Source organism: Misgurnus anguillicaudatus, chromosome 19 (genome assembly GCF_027580225.2).
Source record: "Misgurnus anguillicaudatus chromosome 19, ASM2758022v2, whole genome shotgun sequence".
Lineage (NCBI taxonomy): Eukaryota > Metazoa > Chordata > Actinopteri > Cypriniformes > Cobitidae > Misgurnus > Misgurnus anguillicaudatus.
Window position 1 is genome coordinate 6,776,501 of NC_073355.2, and position 6,000 is coordinate 6,782,500.

The 6,000-nt window shown below is 38.8% G+C and overlaps 1 protein-coding gene and 1 non-coding gene across 2 annotated transcripts in view; one reads left to right on the forward strand and one right to left on the reverse strand.

The window, feature by feature from the left end:
- nherf1b (NHERF family PDZ scaffold protein 1b) overlaps positions 1-6,000 on the forward strand; it is a 71,623-nt gene that overhangs the window by 25,046 nt on the left and 40,577 nt on the right. The window lies entirely within an intron of this gene.
- trnat-cgu (transfer RNA threonine (anticodon CGU)) lies at positions 5,920-5,991 on the reverse strand. The gene has a single exon. It is a non-coding gene; the product is annotated as a tRNA-Thr (tRNA).

Sequence of the window (6,000 nt, forward strand, 5' to 3'; positions counted from 1 at the left end):
AATGCACTATGATAATATTTACTATATTGTACTTATTTCACTTCTGCTCCTTTGGGTGACCCTGTTTAGTTTTTGGACTTTCCATTGTATGACACTGTATCACCATCTTTTTAAACATTTACTTAGCTGATAAATGAACCCTCTTTTAATTGTAAAGCTTCCTTACACTCCTTACAGATTTTCAATAATTCTGTGTAATGCTTTTCAGTACACTACACTAAAAATGATCATTCATTTGCATTGGACAATTAGGATCTGCTGTGATAGAAGTGGAGAATAGAAATGTTACATTAGTGCCCATAGTAACATGTTGTAATATGTCCTGTATCATCTAATATAACCAAATATCTCAATTTCCCTTTGGCTCAAAAATGATAGGTCAGGAAAGCAGCTGCAAAAGGCCCATTTTAAAGAAAAAAAAGGTGATTTATAAAAAGACCAACTATAGATCAAATGTAGAGAGAGGGCTAAAGATCTGAAGTGCATGTTTAAGAAATAAATATGATACTATAAAAAATATTTATAATTTATTTCATTATGTACATGATTCTTACTGATAAAAGGAAATCTCTGACCACTATGCCATGTCTATGATTCAATGGTGTTTCAACAATGAGATCTGTGCTTTACCTGTGTCATTGTATGGGTCAGTGTTAAATGCACATGCCTCTCAGACACTGCAGGCAGGGGTAACTTCTGTCCCTCAGTAATTTTTATTATGATGGGCATCATGTGTTTCTATTTGTTATACCCATTTACTGTAACATTGCCACATTGTCACTTAAGTAACATATGTTAAGATTTCTGGCTCAGTAATGATTATGTATTTGCACACACATTTATTAGAACTTTAGATTCATCTCAAATTATCTAGTAAGTGAAATATGAGGTTATTTATGAATTGACAAAATTGATATGGAAATGTACTTTATTGTTAACATTAATTAACTGATGAAATTGTGTTTCATACATCCACTGATATTTGGAAATATTAATAATGGACATAATTAAATGTATAGTATTTAGTCTGAACACATATATGAATACATTTTTATTAAAAATGGGCATAACTAAATGTATAGTAATTAGTCCAATCACAAATATCAATCCATGTTATTAAAAAACGTGTTTCTTTAAAGAAAATATCATACATTTTCTAAGTCAGCAATAAATATTTGCAACTATAAATTAATAAAATAAATGCTTTAACATTGTTATATTATGCAAAATACATGCTTCCGCTGCATGGTCATAAGTACACGCATGCACAGACATCCTCCGGAGCCTTGTTTCATTATCTAAAATGAACTTACCCTGCAACATAACCTGCTCCGGAGCAGGTTATCTTCAGAGAGTCAGTTGCTATGGTTACTAACATAACCCAAAAGTTACCTCCGTTTTTGGAACCCAAAGCAGAGGTTATCGCTTACTTACTCCTAAACTTAACCGTGTAAGTCACATAACCAGCTTTCTGGAATACACCCCAGGTGTCTGATCTTGTTGATGATAATGATGCCATAATTGAAAAGGTAAATTTTTGTAGGTTGTTTTTATTATATTACTGTTAATACACTGCATCTACATTTGTACTATATATATATTTATACAACAGTTCTTTCTGGTTTTCGAATCTGATTGACTAAGAGCTATGCGATATTGTACTGATAACGACACAGTAACCGCTTCACCTTTCATATCATTCCGCCATCTAGTGAATGGAGGTCCTAAACAGGCTCATCTCTGAATGGAAAAACTACACGCACACAAGGACACACACAAACGCGCTGTTTTTAATCACTCTTCGTGTGTCTCATTAGTTCACTAGCTCGTAAATCTGTATGTGAATCCCAAGTTATTATTCCGTCAAAGATCAGCGCTCTTGGATGTTACATTACAGTTAATGGGATTAATGTCTTGTCACATCGTGTGGACGATTAACACTTGGAAAGAAGAATGTAAACACTCATTTTTTTCTGGAGCTATATCTCTTATCAGAACGCGAAAACACCGTGGAACTGCAGGTAAGCACCGCAGCTTTTAAATGTGGACATTGATCATTTATTTAATCGCGACGTGACTATTAAAACATTTTATGAGATATCGCCACTGATATATTTATAAGCAGCATGCAAAAACATCTCTCTGAAACTTATAAAAAACAGTTTTATATAGTACTGACAAGAACAAAGTTTAATAATAATCGAGTGCTCGTATCGCGTTAAGATGAAATGGTACACCAATAGTAACATTATATAAGTATAGTTTTATTAACTTTTACCTTGCACCAAAAAAATAACAACACAAAAGTCACTAAATATGAATAAGAAAACAAGTAATAGTTTTATCATGACACCAAATACTGCTGATTTGATCTCATTTTGACCATCAAAAACAAACAAGGCCAACATGAGAGCCAGGGGATCCCTGTCAGAGATGTAGCCCAATATAACTCCGTTGTTGTTTTCTAGTTTTCGTTTTTCAAACGTGTGCCGTCGAACTGTTGTATAAAAGCAATATCGCTCTCGGATATTGCGTGCCTCTGGCCTAATCACAGCCGTGATGATATAGAGCTATATCACACTCCTACTCGAGCGAATGTATGTAATCAGAACGGTGTAAAAAAAATAAAACGGTGTATTTATTAAAGATTACAAGGAAGTGACAGGACATGACAAAAGATGGTTACATAAAATAAAAACAGTAAGAATGGGCAACGTTACCTCTGCTTTCACATTTTGTGTTAAACTGAATATTAAAACTGCATTAGTTGCTAAAATTAGTTAACAACTTCAACCTTTCCTGCGAAACGCGCCAGTGTGATGACACGCGTCATCAACACCGACACTTTTCCACGCACGCTATTGGATGAAGGCAACAAATACGTCATGAACTTCGGACCCCAAACGTAGCTGCTTGCTCTATTCGCCGGGAAAATAACGTGGAGAAAGTTACCGATATTATAGTAATGTGCAAAGTATATAAGTGGCAACAATTTTTATTTGCTTTGTTGAAAAGCGTAGTGGTTACATTAAAAAAACTGGGTTATCCCTCACCAGAGATCGTCTGATAACACGAAATCACCCCTCTGTCCACCGTCTATCAATAGTCCCTAGTTTTGTAGTCCACTTTGTTCTAGAATGCTGGCATCATGTCAATGATTTAGGTGTCTTGAACAAACTTGAAAGAAAGAAAAGGCATCTGATTTTCCAAATACGAGGTCTTGTTGTGAAGCATCTTTACTCTTCCAGTGTTTTTTCTTATCAAAACCACAGCCACGCAAGCTTTTAATTAACGGACTAGCAGAGGATGGTTTCGATCCATCGACCTCTGGGTTATGGGCCCAGCACACTTCCGCTGCGCCACTCTGCTGATGCACAATGTTTATGGGTCTCAGTCAGTTCTTAGCTTTTTAGGCAACTTTGTTCTAGAATACTGGCATCATGTCAAGGAGTCAGGTGTCTTGAACAAACTTGAGAGAAATAAAATACATCTAATTTTCCTAATATGAGGTCTTGTTGTGAAGCATCTTTACTCTTCCAGTGTTTTCTCATTAAAGCCACAGCCATGCAAGCTTTTAACTAAAAGACTAGCAGAGGATGGTTTCGATCCATCGACCACTGGGTTATGGGCCCAGCACGCTTCCGCTGCGCCACTCTGCTGATGCACAACGTAGATGGGTCTCAGTCAGTAGGCCCTAGTTTTGTAGGCCACTTTGTTCTAGAATGCTGGCATCATGTCAATGATTTAGGTGTCTTGAACAAACTTGAGAGAAATAAAATACACGGATTTTCCAAATATGAGGTCTTGTTGTGAAACATCTTTACTCCTCCTGTGTTTTTTCTTATCAAAGCAACGCAAGCGTTTAACTAAAGGACTAGCAGAGAATGGTTTCGATTCATCGAACTCTGGGTTATAGGCCAGCACGCCTCCGCTGCGCCACTCAGCTGATGCACAATATAGATGGTTCTCAGTCAGTAGTCCCTAGCTTTTTAGGCCACTGTGTTCTAGAATACTGGCATCATGTCAAGGATTTAGGTGTCTTGAACAAACTGGAGAGGAAATAAAATGCAGCTGATTTTCCAAATATGAGGTCTTGTTGTGAAACATCTTTACTCTTCCAGTGTTTTTTCTTGTCAAAGCCACGCAAGCTTTTAACTAAAGGACTAGCAGAGGTTGGTTTTGATCCATCGACCTCTGTGTTATGGGCCCAGCACGCTTCCGCTGCGCCACTCTGCTTATGTGCAAGGTCAATGGGTCTCAGTCAGTAGTCCCTAGCTTTGTAGGTCACTTTGTTCTAGAATGCTGGCATCATGTCAAGGATTCAGGTGTCTTGAACAAACTTGAGAGAAATAAAATACACAGATTTTCCAAATATGAGGTCTTGTTGTGAAACATCTTTTCTATTCTGTGTTTTTTCTTATCAAAGCCACAGCCATGCAAGCTTTTAATTAAAGGTCTAGCAGAGGATGGTTTCAATCCATAGACCTCTGGGTTATGGGCCCAGCACGCTTCCGCTGCACCACTCTGCTGATGCACAGTATAGATGGGTCTCAGTCAGTAGTCCCTAGCTTTTTAGGCCACTTTGTTCTAGAATGCTGGCATCATGTCAAGGATTAAGGTGTCTTGAACAAACCTGAGAGAAATAAAATGCAGCTGATTTTCCAAATATGAGGTCTTGTTGTGAAGCATCTTTACTGTTCCAGTGTTTTCTCATTAAAGCCACAGCCATACAAACTTTTAACTAAAGGACTAACAGAGGATGGTTTCGATCCATCGACCTCTGGGTTATGGGCCCAGCACGCTTCCGCTGCCCCACTATGCTGATGCACACTATAGATGGGTCTCAGTCAGTAGTCCCTAGTTTTGTAGGCCACTTTGTTCTAGAATGCTGGCATCATGTCAATGATTTAGGTGTCTTGAACAAACTTGAGAGAAGTAAAATACACTGATTTTCCTAATATGAGGTCTTGTTGTGAAGCATCTTTACTCTTCCAGTGTTTTCTCATTAAAGCCACAGCCATACCAGCTTTTAACTGAAGGACTAGCAGAGGATGTTTCGTTCCATCAACCTTTGGGTTATCGGCCCAGCACGCTTCCGCTGTGCCACTCTGCCAGAGCACAATGTGGATGGGACTCAGTCAGTAGTTCCTAGCTTTGTAGGCCACTTTGTTCTAGAATGCTGGCATCATGTCAATGATTTAGGTCTCTTGAGCAAACTTGAAAGAAAGAAAAGGCCTCTGATTTTCCAAATATGAGGTCTTGTTGTGAAACATCTTTTCTATTCTGTGTTTTTTTCTTGTCAAAGCCACAGCCATGCAAGCTTTTAATTAAAGGACTAGCAGAGGATGGATTCGATCCATCGACCTCTGGGTTATGGGCCCAGCACGCTTCCGCTGCGCCACTCTGCTGATGCACAACGTAGACGGGTCTCAGTCAGTAGTTCCTAGCTTTGTAGGCCACTTTGTTCTAGAATGCTAGCATCATGTCAAGGATTAAGGTGTCTTGAACAAACTTGAGAGAAATAAAATACACTGATTTTCCAAATATGAGGTCTTGTTGTGAAGCATCTTTACTCTTCCAGTGTTTTTTCTTATCAAAGCCACGCAAGCTTTTAACTAAAGGACTAGCAGAGGATGGTTTCGATCCATCGACCTCTGGGTTATGGGCCCAGCACGCTTCCGCTGCGCCACTCTGCTGATGCACAGTATAGATGGGTCTCAGTCAGTAGTCCCTAGCTTTGTAGGCCACTTTGTTCTAGAATGCTGGCATCATGTTAATGATTTAGGTGTCTTGAACAAACTTGAAAGAAAGAAAAGGCATCTGATGTTCCAAAAACGAGGTCTTGTTGTGAAACATCTTTTCTATTCCTGTGTTTCTTCTTATCAAAGCCACAGCCATGCAAGCTTTTAATTAACGGACTAGCAGAGGATGGTTTCGATCCATCGATCTCTGGGTTACGGGCCCAGCACGCTTCCGCTGCGCCACTCTGCTGATGTCAAG